The following is a 15216-nucleotide window of genomic DNA, read 5'->3' as shown; positions in this document are numbered from 1 at the left end:
ACTAAAGGAGAGACTTAAGAATCCAAATGATTGGAACCAACTGAAGGTATGTCCCAGAGTTGTTAAACTCAGTTGGTAAAGAGAAGTTCAAAGAGAAAAGAAAAACCTGAGTACAAGTACAAACCATAAGTTAATCAGCTCAGTATCAGAACAGCAGAAGTGATCTAGAGAGCTAACAGGATTCACAAATTAAAGCTAAAGAGAGAGGGCTGCACTAGATTTTGAAAAACATAAAGTTATAATGATACAGAGGAGAATACAAGAACCCCAAAGAAATTATCAATCTTTTCAGGAACACCTAAATAGGTGTTTGTCAAGCAGAGGAAAGAAAAGTTCTCCAACTATAAAGTTAAAATTGCTGTAAATATAAAGTCAGAATTACAATCCACTTTTTTATTATGACCAAAGGGAGCAGAACAATAAGAGCCTGTCTGAATTAACACCACAAGCCTGGACTAGCTCCTCCAAGACACCTCCTATTAGGGCTGGTAGAACACCAGAACCAGCTACACAAAGATGCTGCAGGATCTCTTGGCCTGGACATTTTAACAGAGCAAAGAAAACCAGGAGCCACCCTACAGTACCCAGTGAGAGTAACAAGACAGGTTCAGTCAAGAGCCCAAAGCTCTAGAGAGGTTTGCATCAATGAAGCAGATCCAAGATGCAGCCAGGAAACCAATCCACAGGTCAGGATGACGCCCAGTGAAGGGTCAGACACAGTCTAGTGGTGTCCACAGCAGGTCCATGTACAAAGAAGGTTCAAAGTCTGAACAGGAATTTGGGCTGCAAATTATAGTGTCACTCACAGAGCCCACAGCTTCAGTGACAGTCCCCAGGCCAGCTTACACAGGGGCTAAAGGCCCAGGCTGAGCTTACATGGAGCTCCTGGGCCACGTGGGCAGAGGGTGTGGGTGAAGGCCCCTGGTGAGGCTGGTCAGGGCCATAAAGGGCTGTCAGAGCACTCAGAACCATCACAGCCTGCTAATGCTGAAGTAATAATGGCAGTGCTGAGTTTTGCTTAATGTTATTCACCAAGGGTAACTTTGACTCATTCTAAATGTCATTTTATAAATATGTGTCTTAAACACAACTTTCGAAACTCTCTAATTTAATTATTAGCATAGTCCTGTCACACACACAGCATCTAGTTTATGTGCTTGGGTATGACTTGTGCTGCATTTTAATGTGCCTGTTCTGAGACAGTGATTTCAAATGCATTTGAAAGGATTGATGAGAGAACTGTTTATAACATACTTCACTGAAGGCACCCCCCACACACTTGGCTAAGCTCTAGTTCACCCAAAGCATCAGCAAATATGCCAGTGTTGCTCTCATCCACAGGATATTTTAAGTACCAGAATGCTAAAGTAATTTCAATACAAGGATTAACAGAGGGCTATGAACAAGTATGACATCATTTATGGATAGTTTGTGTGGATGCTTCATGACAATTTTTGGAGATTAACATCTGCCTGCTGTGCTGGGGGGAAAAAACCACCTCCAACATCACTGGCAAACCACCAGAGAACATCCCTGATCTCCCTAAAACTCTGGGGTTTAGTAATTAGAAGATGTAAAGATAAAGTGTTAGAATAGATGGGATGGAAGGAAGTCAGGTGTCCAATTGAATGTCTCAATTTTAAAATGTTCCCTGAATACAAATAAAGCTTAGAAATGTGTGTGTGTGGGTTTAATGTTATTTTCCACTCAATCAGAGTGAATCATAAACATCACCTGTCACAGCTGGTAACTGCAACTGGAGTCTGATTTACTCTCAGGAGATTATTATGCCACACAGATACTAATATCTCAAACTCCAAACTGCTAAAATCAGTCTAATTATACTCCAGGAAACCAGTGGAAGACTGAAAAGAAAAGAAAGACCAAAGCTTCTGCAGAAATGCTAAAGAAGCTTTGGGTCGTATGAATACACTGATGTAAATGCTTTCAGATTCAGCTATAATGTTACTATAATTTTTTTTTCAAGGGAAGTGCACCTATCTGCAAATTTGTATAAGCTGAAATACTGTAAAGGAACCAGGAAGTTATACTTCTGTTCTCTATATCCACTGTGCTGAAGCAAAAATATGGATATTTCTCATTACTGAAATAACAAAAGCTGGATCCTCACACGACAGATTGACAGAATACCTTGTTAATTATTGTGATAGTTTTATCATGGATTCTTACTGTGGATTGCAGGTAAGTGCTCAGACCACGTTGTAGGGGAAAGGAGAGCTGGTTTGTGCCCCAAAGCAAGTCACTGGCTGGGTACAAAGGGACACAGTAAATCTGTCCAGACACACAGTTGTGTTGGGAGTAGCAAGACATAAAAATGGTACAGGGGATCCTGGTCTTGCCATTGCATCCATACTGGAGTAAAATTTGGTTCTGTTTGATTTGGGAGGTATTTCTGCGGGCATTTTGCTAAATCTCTTTGCAGAGATGTCAAAGTAGCTGTTTGCAGCACAGAGGTTGAACCAGCCTTCCTGTGAACTGAGAGGAAACAGGAGAACAGAGGAATGACAAGGGCAGGAGAGAATGGAATTGTGGCCTTGCACTTTTCTGTGTGAGAGAACACAGAAGGTTTAAAAGGGAAGGCAGGAAAAGCTAAGGCAATCAAGGATAGCCATGGAGTAGAGGAAGTTTCTTTTGAAGCAATATTGCAGCCAGAAAATAGGATAATACAGCACAAAGGAAGAATGAAATTTATGGATATTTTTAAGAAGGAAGTTAAAGTTGTATGCCAAATAGGGAAAACCACATTGTTGGAAGCTTATTATCATGGTAGTAAAAGGCCAGGGAAAAACCCCAAAAACCAAAACAAGCCCCAAACTGCTCTTTGTGCAAAGTGTTATGGCTGTTCATAGGTAACTTTTATCTGCAAAACTATCTCTAAAGCACAAGAAATACTTCAGTTATCTCTTCTTTTTATAGGAGTCAGGATCGTATCTCTTTAGTAACAATATGATAACAGTGACTCGTTTGTTAAACTGTTATATTGGCAAGTGTTGGCAAGTTACAAAGCAAACCCTGTATAGTCTCTGTTTTAATTAACAGACACTTGTTCCTTTGCTAAAGTTGGTGCAGCTTTGAGTGACTATCACTATAATGATGTTAACATTGTGGTGCTTTGAAGGCTGTAGGGTGGGTGTACAAGGTAACCTAGTTAGTTTTTGTAACTACAGACTTAAGGTTAATTTGTTGCAGCAAAATTACTCTGGAAAGCAAAACCAGCTGTAGACTGAGGCAGATCTTTAAGCTGGTTACAAGTAAAAAAATATACTAATGGCAGTACTTCAGCTAAATCAGATTAAATTACTTTAATTGCATGATTTTTAACTGCTGCAGTTTTACGGATAGAGGCCTCAGTATGTATGACACTAATTCATGTAAGGGATTTCTGTAGGTGTAACTATTTCTCATGCTGGTATCAATATATTGGTATGGAAACCACTTACATAATCTAACAGTGGTAGAACAGTTCAGAGAGGTGTAAGGAAAGCCCTGGGTCTCCTTTGCTTTGCAGCCCATTTGTTGCTGGTGTTGTGTCCTGGCTGTGTCAGGAACAGTGTGGCAGCAGGACCAGGGAGGGGATCCTTCCCCTGTGCTGGGCACTGGTGAGGCCACACCTCAGTGCTGTGTCCAGCTCTGGGCCCCTCAGCTCAGGAAGGCCATGGAGGGGCTGGAGCAGGTCCAGAGAAGGGAACAGAGCTGGGGAAGGGTCTGGAGCACAAGTGCTGTGAGGAGCAGATGAGGGAGCTGGGGCTGTTCAGCCTGGAGAAGAGGAGGCTCAGGGGAGACCTCCTCACTCTCTGCAACTCCCTGCCAGGAGGGGGGAGCCAGGTGGGGGTCTCTTTTCCAAGGCAACCAGCGACAGGATGAGAGGAAACGGCCTCAGTTTGTGCCAGAGAAGGTTCACATTGGACATGAGGAAGAATTTCTTCACAGAAAGGGTGAGTAGATATTGGAAGGGGCTGCCCGGGGGGGTGGTGGAGTCACCGACCCTGGAGGTGCTTAATGAAGCGCTGATCCGGGTGACAAGGTGGTGTTTGGTCACAGGTTGGACTCGATGATCCCAGAGGTCTTTTCCAACCTGACTGATCCCGTTACTCGTAAACGCCTCGTACGGCACAACCCGCGGGCGCTGCGGTGCTGTGCCTGTCTGTGTGTCAGCCTGTGCCCGGGGGGCAGGACGCGGGGGGCTCAGCGCTGCCCGAGGGGCCGGGCGGGCTCATCCTCCTCCTCCTCCTCCTCCCCGAGGAGCCGCCGTCCCCCGGTGCCCGCAGTGCCGGGCGGGCGGAGCGGGAGCGGCGCTGCCTCCCCGGCCGGGTGCGGGTGGCGGCCGGCGGAGGTGCCCGTCCCTCACGCACAGGTACCCGCTGAGGCGGGCTCAGCCCCCCGCCGGGGCCGGGCTCAGCCCCCCGTCGGTCCCGGCTCCGTCCCGCGGTCCCTCAGCGCCGGGCGGGCGGGCGGAGGGCGCGATCGGCCCGCAGTGATGACGCGCTTCCTGCCCTCCCCGCGGGGGTCTGCGCCGAGCCCGCTCCGCGGCGGCTGCGGGAGCGGCGGGGCCGCGGCGGCGACGGGCGAGCGGGGCGAAGGAGGGGAGGAGGCGGGAGAGCGGCGGGGCTGGGGCGCCCCGCGGTGCCGCAGTGCCCGGTAGGAGCCCGCGGGGACCCTCGCCCTGCCCCGCCGGTGCACAGCGCACGGAGCGTGCGGTCCCTGCCCGGCACCGGGAGGGGGAACACTCGGCGCGGGCTGAGCGGCGGCTGCTGCGGGGCTCGGGGGATGCGGGCACCGCTCGGTGCTGCGGGGCTCGGGGGATGCGGGCACCGCTCGGAGGGTGCGGGCAGCGCTCGGAGCCGCGGAGCTTCAGCGCTCGGTGCTGCGGGGCTCGGGCACCGCTCGGAGGGTGCGGGCAGCGCTCGGGGTCCGGGGCTCGGGGTGCGGGCACAGCGCGCCTCCGGGAGCTGCAGCCCCGGTGCTCCCGCGCAGCCTCGCCCGGGGCAGCGCTGCCCGACCAACAAGTTGCCGGTGCCAGGGAGCGCAGCCCGGCCCGGGGCTGTGCGGGAGCCGTGCGGGGAGCGGCCCCGGCTCACCGACCCTTCGCCGGGAGCGGGGCCGGGTTGGGATGCGAGGGATCCCGCGGTCCCCCGGCGTTTCCCCCGTGCCGTGCAGGGCTGGGATGGATGGAGGGAGGTGCTGGGGTGGCCGCTCCCTTCGCGTGGCCGGGCCGGGGTGGGTTTGCCGGGGCTGTTCGCTGTCGGGCTCTGCTGGCGACCGCGATGCATAAAGAACCCTTTTCGCAATACGCTGTGAAGCGACGACCTCCCAAGGACGATCGCGACGCGTCTGCATTCGCGTGGATCCGTATTACCCATCTCCCCGTGTCCGCATCTCCCCCCCGGGCCGGGAGCGGGTCGCGGGGCGGTCCCGCGGGGTCACCCCGGAGGGAGGGGAGGGAGGGAGGGCAGGACGCGGCCCCTGCGCAGCAAACACGGGGGTGGGTGGGCGGCCGAGCTGCTCCGGAGCCTGCCCCGGTCCAGGGCCCGCCGGGGCTCCGTGCCCAGGGCTGAGCAAAGCACAGCCTGCCCGGTGCTTGCAGAGGGTCTGTCCGTGCCGTGTCCTGACCCCTCTTTCCCCCGTACCCCCCGCAGCTGGCTGGGGTGCGGGACAGCCTTGCTTTGGGGTGTCTGTGGGGCCCCGGTGCGGTGCCGCTGCGTGGGAACACCTGGTGGGAACGGGGGCCTCTGCTGGCTTTGTGCTCACCTTGTGTGGCGCTTTTGTTCTGCTGACCTGCCATTTCAGGGGTTTTTTTAGGCTTTACTTCTTGTGTGTTAAAATGCTGCTTCGATGCCTGGTCAGAAAGATTGTGGGAATGTTCATTGATTGAAAAAAACCTCTTGTTGGATTAAACAGTTGACCACTTCCCTCCAAATATTTTTAAAGTTTTTTTGCAGACCTGTATTTTAGAGCCAAGTTTGAGCCATATTAAATTTCAAGCCAGAAAGCCACTCCTGAGTTTGGAAGCACATTACTTGAAGGTGCTGGGGAGTTCTGCATCATCAGAAGAGCCCAGTAGCTATGGAACAATGTCCTTATGACATAAAAACAAAGAATGCATTTCTGAGGTTGCTCTTGCTTATGTAAAACAACACTTATTTATATGTGTGTTGCAAGTATGAGTGCAGGCTGCCAGTGTTAGTTACAAATACCTTACAAATTGTGGTCTTTGAGAAGTTTTCATATCTGTTTGAGGTAATGGTCAGCCATTCTTCCAAGAGAACAGCTGTTAGCTAAGTTTGCTGAGAGTTAAGTTGGATGAACTGCCTTTTCTGCTTTAATTTTCAAAACATGACATTTTCAAGGGAGAATGAGGGTTACCAAACAGCTGAGGAGGGATGGGGGTGTCTCTTGCCTCTTGGAAGTGCATTTCATTTGAGCTTCATAATGCTTCACCTGACTCACTGGTCACTGCAGAACTAAAGGGTTAACTGGAATTCTGGCTTATCTATTGATAACAAAATTATTGAGCTTAAGTAAGATAAGAATAGTTCTTGTTTCTGGCTGCCAATCTAAGTGTCTGGATTAACTACTGCAAACTCAGGCAATGTTCAAGTTCTGAATCTCAGCACAAAACTAGATGAAGACTACAACAATTTCATATAGGATACCCATTAATTTCACCATTCAAATTACAGCAGTTTATCCTGAATAATTGTCCTGTGTGTTCTTCGAGTAACATCTGTTGCATGATATCATGTAATGGAATGTAGTACAGCCTAATTTAAGTTGATTTGAAACGTTGCCATTGCACTGTAGTAGTGCCTGAGAGGGCGAGAGGGTTTATGGTGTGCTCGTGTGATGAATAGATTGGTTACGAGTACATGATGTTGGGAAAGATGAACTTGCATTTGAACTGCAAAGGATTAAGTAATTTTACTCTGAGCTTGGTTTGTTGTACAGTTTTGCTCAGACTCCTTTCATCATTTGCCAGCTAATCTAATCACTGAATTCTACTTACATTAGGAAATGCATCTATGGTTATAAATATAACTGAATAGTACAAAACACCACTACAGTAGATTCAAGTCTTATTTTGGAGTGGGAGGAGCAGGCTCGAAAGAGCTGTCTGGCATAGCTTGAGCTGCACAGTCTTCATGATGATTTAGAATTTCTGCTGTGAAAACCTTCTCTTATTTGGTATTGTTTCTACAAAGATTTGACTCCACATAGCAGGGGTGTTCTGAGGCATTAGTGTTTAGATGGTGTCACTCTATGTGTTTACCTGTATAATGTATATCTACTAAATTTGTGCACATGCAAAGTCTAGGTGGCTTGCAAAAATGACAGTGCCTAATTAGTCCCCACATTTAGACAGTAGTACAAACATCCACCTCCATTCCTTCTTGTGGCACTGCAGTGTCAGATAACTGGGATATCAGTGTTTTATGTTCCTGAAATGTGAGCTCAAGCATCCTTCCAGTCCATAATTTTAGCATTTTAGTTCCGAAAACACCATTTTGAGGTAATTCTCAGCTCCCAGTCCTATCTGACCCTCAGAGGTAGTTGGTAAACTGCCAGATGTGTGGACATCTTGATTGTTTTTTTTTTAATATGCGGAGTTTCTTGCTAAGAAGCCTTTCTCAGATGCTGCCTTTGCACCAGGCTGTAATTAGGAAAGAAGTGTGAATGTGTTTACAGACCACTGTATCCAGCTTTCAGAAATTCTTTTCTTTTCCCAGCCTTTGAATCTTTAAGAGGTTTGGCAAGTCTGCTTATGCATGTTTCTGCAGACAATAGAATGCTGATGCAAATTGAGAACAGCAAGCAGAATGGTTGGGTGTTGTTGCAAATGGGGGGAGGATGTCTTAATAAGGGATTATTGCGTTTCATTTGTTTGCATTTGGATTGTAGTGTGAGTTGGGACAAATGTTACTGGGACGGAGCTGGAAATTGCAGTTTCAGATTGTCCTGTCTGTTGGTACCTGAAGGAAAATGCAGATTTTTACCTCTGCGCTTCTGCTTTTGACCACATATGATTCTAAGAATATAAATTATATTGAACTGAAGAATTTTTGGGGACAAGGGAGGTACAAATGATAAAGCAGAGGGTTTTTTTCAGAGCAGTTTGGCTTCCAAGTTCCAGAGGCTATATTAAGCAGAATAATCTAGGCTTTTGCAACTCCGTGGATGAGATTATGATTATGGACATCATGTCGTGCCTTAAGCTCTTGTGTGCTTTATTTTTATTGTGATTAAACAATCCATTCCTTTTCCAAGCAGAATGCCTTGAAAATAGCCCAAGCTCCTTAGATGTGTCAGGCTGACCCACAGGGTGCTGTGGAACCCTGTGTCTGATCAGAGTTTGGAGAATCGGGGCCTTTTGTCTCTGGGCACAGGGAAGTTGTGCCTTTGGAGTGAGACTGATGGGTTTGGGGATGAGAAGGTGGTGAGGAGCCTGTGGGTAGTTCTGACACCAGACCTGTGAGTGTGCACAATGAATTTTCAAGGTTTCTGTCCCTGCTAATGCTGCTGAAAACCCATTTCACAGCAGCGTCAGAGAACCATTTTCCCGGCTGTGCTGTGTGCACATGTGCTTATCTTGGAGTTGAGTTTGAATTAGCCTGCATACTTGAGGCAATTGTGATAACATTTTGATATTTTCCACTTCCAGTTGCAAGCTGGGATTTCATCCCCAGAGATCCACCCCCTCGATTCTCAAAGCTCCGGCGCCTTTTTACTCTCAAGCGTCTCCAAAAGGCTGGAAAATGCACTGACTGACTCCACAAGGTGAGGGTGACTGCACAACAGTAAGTCTTGTCTTAAAATATCTTTACAGTATTGCAGTGCTGACTGACTTGTAGTCCCTTGACTTGGCAGCAACCAGTTGAATTTCTGCCAAGCTGGGCCGGGCTGGCACTTGAAGCTGCCTTCCTTTCATTCTCAGTAGGTAGCTCATCTTTCTGTGTTTGGGCAGCAGGGAGAAAGTGTGAGCTGAAGTGAATTTGAAATGATCCTTGTGCCTTTCTGGCAACTTTGGTAAGGCTGAGATTTCTTATTTCTGTGAAAAAGTGACATATAACCCAGGAGTAAGCAGGAGGCTCTCAGTCTTCTAAATCACAGCAAATAACAATTGAGGTGATAAAGAATCAATGGTACTACATGGACTGATGACTTTTTCGAGTTGAATAACAATTTACATTTGTCAGCTGTGGTAGAGATTTGTTGCTCTAGTGTATCAAAGTGTTTAGTGCTTTGCTGAAGTATTTGGTGTGGTGTGAGAACCTCTTTAACAGTGGTATTGTCTTCAGGTCTTCAGAGTTTTGTAATGCCTTTCTTATTACATATTCTTGTTTGTTTTCTTATAATGATCTCTCTCTACCTTTCTTGGGAGTTGGTATCTGTAATGTGGCAAATAACCCTTTGTCTCAGCTACCTCAAGTCCAGCTTGTACTATAGTTTGGTTATAGTGGTGCTATGTACTAGGAGGAAAGTACTGATTTTTCTGGAATGTGAGATTTAAAGTTTGTGTTTAGATGCCATAAATATAAGCATAAAACAGTTCCAAAACTTGCTGGCTTGAATTTGTGCATCTGGAAACATTAATTGGTCTTAAAGTAATTTATGGCAAGTACCTTTTACCTTTGTTGAATTTACATGTGCCAAGTGCTGTGTAACAAACTGTGAGGTGGGACTTGGCAGAAAAAATGGAAGCAGGGAAGGCAGGTCAGCAGTGTCTGACAGAAGTGATGGTGCCTGTTGAAGACAAGACCTGTGGTAACCTAGAGGGAGGGATTGTGTCAGGAATGTGATGGTAACTGAGGGACGTAATCCTTAGACATGATAAAAATGTTTAGATACCAGGACAGAATCAAAATTTAGCAATGAACCTATAAATGAAATCAGGAAGCCCAAACTGAATTCCTGTAGCTTGCAAGTTCTGTAACTCCTGTTATTTCTTGTTTTTTGTAATTCTTGTAGTTCCCTCTCATTTTTGACTGAAAGATTTTCTTAGATGAATTTTTGTTGTGGTGTAAGGAAACATCTTTTGACAAGGGATTGTCTGAACTCCCTGGGGAAAGGATCAAGCAGGAGCCACTACTGCACAGCCAGAATCAGGGGCAAGCAGAAGGAACCAGTGGCACATCTCCTGGGTCAGGGTATCACTCAAGGCCCTGATACAGGGAGGAACAGGTAAATGTCCAGCTTCAGTTTAAAAAAGCAAAGGCTGTGGGAACTGAGGTCAGTCTCTTGTGATGTTTAAAGTACTCCTTGGAAATGTTTTGTTTGAGAGCTGAGGATGTACAGACCCCAAGCAAGAACCCAAGATCCTGTAGTGTGTACCAAACCTGGAAAATACTTGGGGTTTTTAATTTATAGAAAATTCTGTGACTGCGTTTGCAGTTGTGAGTGAGATCTGGATCAGCCTGGTTGGTGCTGGGTTAGGCTGTTCACTGCACTCTGAGAGGTGTTACTGAATGTACAGAAGACTGAAACCTCTGAAGAAGGGATAGTTAACTTTACCTGGTGAGGTTGGACAGACCAGACTGGATTAAACACCGAACAAATCCAGACATGGAGCCAAGGGGGGTTCCAGTGGATCTGACGAGTCTTGTCTGAGGCCTCTGTGTGTGGAGGACATGGATGTGTAAGGGGTAGTTCAGAGAGTTCACAGGTGCTGTATGAGTGAGGGGAATTTGGTTCTCTCTCTGTCCTTGGAGAGCCAAGAAAGCAAAGGCCAGGCTGAAAAAGCCAAACCTTTCCTGGAGCAGGAGGACAGTCTGTTAGTGGTGCTACCTGCATCCCATGGCTGTGGGACACTTAAAGCTTTTCCCCTCTCCTTTTGTACCCTGCCTATTGTTTTGCTTAGAATGGCCACCAGAACAAGCAGATCCTTAACTCTTACAGGGAGCTGTCCCACTGCTGTGGAACTGTTCCTGGAAGAAAACAGTCCAGTCTTGAAAAACCCTCTTGTAGCGGTCGCAGCAAACCATCCAACACCAACACAAACCCTTCCAGTACCATGGGAAATAATAAATGGAAACTTGGTGAGCTTGAGGAAGAGACCAGTTGTAGTCAGTAGGTGACCACCTAGTTGCAAGTACATTTAGAAAGCTCAAGTGTGCAAATTTCTTGGTACTATTTTTGAGGGGGGAAGGAGAGAGTATCACTTTTGCTGTCCTAACAACTGCTTTGCTGCTGCCTGGTTTGCAGCAAGGCCCATCCATCCCAACAGCTGATGGAAGCCTGAGCTCTACTGCAAATATTTATTGGTTGAAATTACTCTATGAGAAGATTTAAGGAAGTGTTTCTTGTTCTCAGGTGACTTCTCGTTGAAAAGTGCTCTTGAAGTTCTACTTCTTTACTTCTTGCATACTTCGTGAAAGCAAAGGCTTTCAGCAGCCTGTTTGTATTAATTGCTGTGGTGGTCCAGGTGCCAACCAGATTTTAATCCATTCTGCCTAACAAAAAAAGCAAGTAATAGTAAATAAGAAACAATGGGATTTAAGTTTCACAAGGCACTTGCTTTTCTGTAAGAAATCCCACAAGACAAAGCATTCAAATATTGGGAGGGGCCTGGGCAGAGAATGTGTTCTAAAAGTTTTCGTGACAGAACTTCAGCTGACTTTATAAGAGCACTCCCAAGGGAATGGCAGGGTTTTGGTGGCAAAGACAGGAGGCAGAAAAATACCTTGATTGTGGTACAAGTGTGTGGTTAAGGTAAACTGCTTATGCAGCAGTTGCTGGAGATTGTTTAACGCAGATAAAGGGAGTGTGCCAAGGGAGTTAGAAGAGTAGAGGTGCCCTGGGGATCCAAGCAGGCCACTGTAAGGCCAGGCTGTGAGAGTGACTGGGTAATGACTGTGAATGTCTGTGCAGGAACAGTGTGTTCCTGCCTAATGCCATTATCATTCCTTTTCAAACATGAATTGCAGTTTGAAGCGTTACAAATGCCATCTGCCTATGAGGGCAAAAAAAAACCCCTGTTATTTTTTGTTGAAAACTAAAACCAAAACACTGTGTTCCGTGTGGATCTTCACACAATCAGCCATTGCATTAATTTCTCTGGGATAGTGTTGCCAGCCTGCCAGGTTTTCATTTAAGGCAGTGATTTCTGAAGATTTTTCTTATCTCACACCTTTATCAGTAAAAGCTTTGTGAGCACACACTCCCAAACTATGTATATTGTTTATAAATTATACACATATACTACTGCATAAATATAGGGCATACACAAGAAATAGAAATTAAGAAAGGACTTCAGAAAATTTGTTTTATTTTTTAACAAACCCCTTCTTCTCTCTCATTAAGGAATCATTCAGTGAGAGCTCTGTGATTGAATATGCCTCACTATTTTTTTAAATGTTGGTTTATCACTTGGATACAGCCACTGAGTAGCTGGTTCTAAGTTCAGTTTATTTCAATACTTTGTTTTAATGACCACAGATCCAAGGGAGAGAAGTGCATTGTTGGTTGTGCTTACTAAATCATGAGACTAATTTTCCACTCTCATGCACTAACTATGAAAAGGCTTTTCTTGGAATTCATCTAATAAATTTCCATCTTCCCTAATGTCAATCAGTTGTTCTTACAGGCTAAAGGGAAGATGTTGCTTTCTTTTCTTCTCCTGAAACTCTTCTTTTGGAAGATTTTTTAAAAATATATATATTTTAAAGGTTAGGAAATTATGTACAGCTTTCAGAGGTTTTTATAGGTGAAGTTTTAATTTTCACCAAGATCACCCAGCAGTGGAAACATTTCCAAGTATCAGTTTTCGAAACAGTCTCTGTAGAACGAGTTTCTTTTGAAAAACAATTACTTTTGTTCTTCACTGTTAAAACATCAGCTTCACCTTGTGTATTTATTTGAAAATATTTGATAGACAGTATACTACTGACAGCCAGCTGTCATCACAGAAAAGATCAGCAAATTTGCAACAGTTGTGTTAGTGGAAAAAACACATCATGGGTTAAATCTGATGACTCTTTTAAGCACTTTGCCACAAGGTAACTAGCAAAACTCAGTGTGAGAATATGAATTTCATGGTCACTCCCCATCTCGTTACAAGGTATTGTAAAGGTGCTACTATTTAAAGATCTTATTTTTATAAACTTATATAATCAATGACATCCTGCAGCGCTTTGGGCTCCAGTGTTGCTGCATCAGTTTGCCTGTGAATGATACAGTGGAAGAATTTCCTGTGGTGATGGAGGGGCTGCTTTAACTGGAATAGAAAAATAAAAGGATTGCAGGGTGGAGTTTCCAGATAGAACCACAGGAGTGTACACTTGCAGAGTTTCCCCATAAAACACTGTTTCTATCAAAGAAGTAATTTACTGTGGAGAATATGTGGAGTCTACTCAGATACATCTTTCCTGTAGCTATTCAGAGGAGTTCCCAGTTCATCACTGAAACAATGCAGCATTTACTGGAAGCTGAGACTTGTTAGAAACATCTGTACATGCAGCCAGCAGCACAGCAAACCTCCCACGGTCCATAAGCTGTTCTAATACTCATTTCTTCAAATCTTCAGCTGTTTTCTATGAGTCTTCCAGCAGGATTTGCTGACAGAGGAATGGCATATTGTTTTCCATGTGTTATTTCAGCCATATTTTACTGCTGCAGGAAGCCCAAACCCTTCTCTGATGGTTTATGCCTTTGTGTCTTTTGCTATAAAGTAAGGAACCTTAAAAGAGACTTTTATTTGCCATGGCTTAAAACCAGTGGTGAAGAAATTGTAGAGATTTTTCCTCACCTTCTGGGTGCCTAATTTTTAAATGTCTTGCTAATCATGACAGCTTCATGTTATCATTATCTAATATGTCAAGGTACAGTGTGCACTTAGGGGGAGGCTCATCATTAATGGTGACAGATATAAATCCATATTTCAAATAGTCATCTTCATAATTTCACTTTATTTTTTCTTTGACCGACTTTTTGTCAGATCTGATTAGATTGTTGATTTTGCCTCATAATGTGTGTGACAGGGAGCTTGTACTGGGAATAGGAAGTGAGTTGTTGCACATGGATTTTGAAGCAAAAGCAAGATCTGTCATGGCATCTGTGTATCTCCCATAATAACACTTCAGAGTCTGTAGAATCAGAGGTGATTTTAGCAGGATTGCAATTCTAGAGAACCCTAAAACATTGGTGCATTTCCCTGGTTAAAATTCCTTGTCTTCCCTTGCCTCATGTTATGGTACTTTAAAATAGGGTATTGTGACAGCATGCAAATTTTTAGAGGCATGTCTTTGTGCAGTGTGGCCTTGGGTCCTACCAATTAAACTTTTAGAAATAAGCATTCCTAAATAATTGGAGTTTTGTTTGGTTTTTGGTTTGGTTTGGTTTTTTTCCATCTGGAGCTTGTAAGAAGGGACAGCAATTCTTGCAGTTTGTTTAGCAGCCAGCACAGTGTAGTTCTCATCCTGCCTCAGGCTACAGCAGATAAATTCCATGTACCTGCTAAACATCTGCTATCAGGCACCAGTTCTGCCTTGGTACCCACCCAAAAAGGGTATCTGTTCATGTACAGCTCATCTCTCTGTGGCTGCCCTGTGAGTTGGAAGGACTGAAGTCCAAATTTTAGCCCCTGAAGAAGATGCAAAAGCAAGGTGGGATTGCAGATAATGGTCCTCGGGGTAAAAAGGATAAAGCTGGGAGTTGGTTTTTGAAATTTGTTTGCAAGGCACTTAAAACCAAAGGAGGAAATATAAAATGAAGACAGAAAACAATAGAATAAGAGGAAAAATGAACAAAGCATTAAAAAACCCCAAACAAACAAACTGTAGTTACAACTTTGTAAAGACTGAAGATTTCCAGTAGTGTGTATTGACTGCTTGTTTTTTTCTGGATGATATGCATGTCAAATTTCTTGTTTAATGTTTACCTTTAATTATTTAAACTAAAACTATGTTACTGCCTGTGAAATAGTCTTTGTATTACTATGACCAGATACAGAAAGCAGCCATCTCATCACGGAAACAGACCTTACAGAACAGTTGTATCTTGGACCAGCACTTGTGTCCAGTATCTTAAATAGATTTTTTTTTTTTTCCCTTCTGAAGTGGAGTTGTCCTGTAAGAACTCTCAAATTTATCTTTCTTTTATTTGGAATATTTTTCTTATGTATTCTGTGGCACGTAACTCTCCCGTGACAGGTGACAAGTGAATCAGGATTCTGGAGACTTGTGCAAGTGAGATTTATCTTCCTTT

General features: G+C 44.9%; 1 protein-coding gene across 2 annotated transcripts in view; it reads left to right on the top strand.

Moving 5' to 3' along the window:
• The first annotated feature begins 4577 nt into the window (after positions 1-4577).
• TLN2 (talin 2) overlaps positions 4578-15216 on the top strand; it is a 155291-nt gene continuing 144652 nt past the window's right edge. For both annotated transcript variants that reach the window (XM_027657566.1, XM_027657565.1), the window contains exons 1-2: positions 4578-4659; positions 8678-8793. The gene's annotated coding sequence lies outside the window, so the exon portion shown is untranslated. The remainder of the gene's footprint in view (positions 4660-8677; positions 8794-15216) is intronic.

The sequence above is a fragment of the Corapipo altera genome, unplaced genomic scaffold, assembly GCF_003945725.1.
Source record: "Corapipo altera isolate COAL_440 unplaced genomic scaffold, ASM394572v1 308, whole genome shotgun sequence".
Lineage (NCBI taxonomy): Eukaryota > Metazoa > Chordata > Aves > Passeriformes > Pipridae > Corapipo > Corapipo altera.
This window is presented reverse-complemented; position numbering and strand designations above follow the sequence as displayed.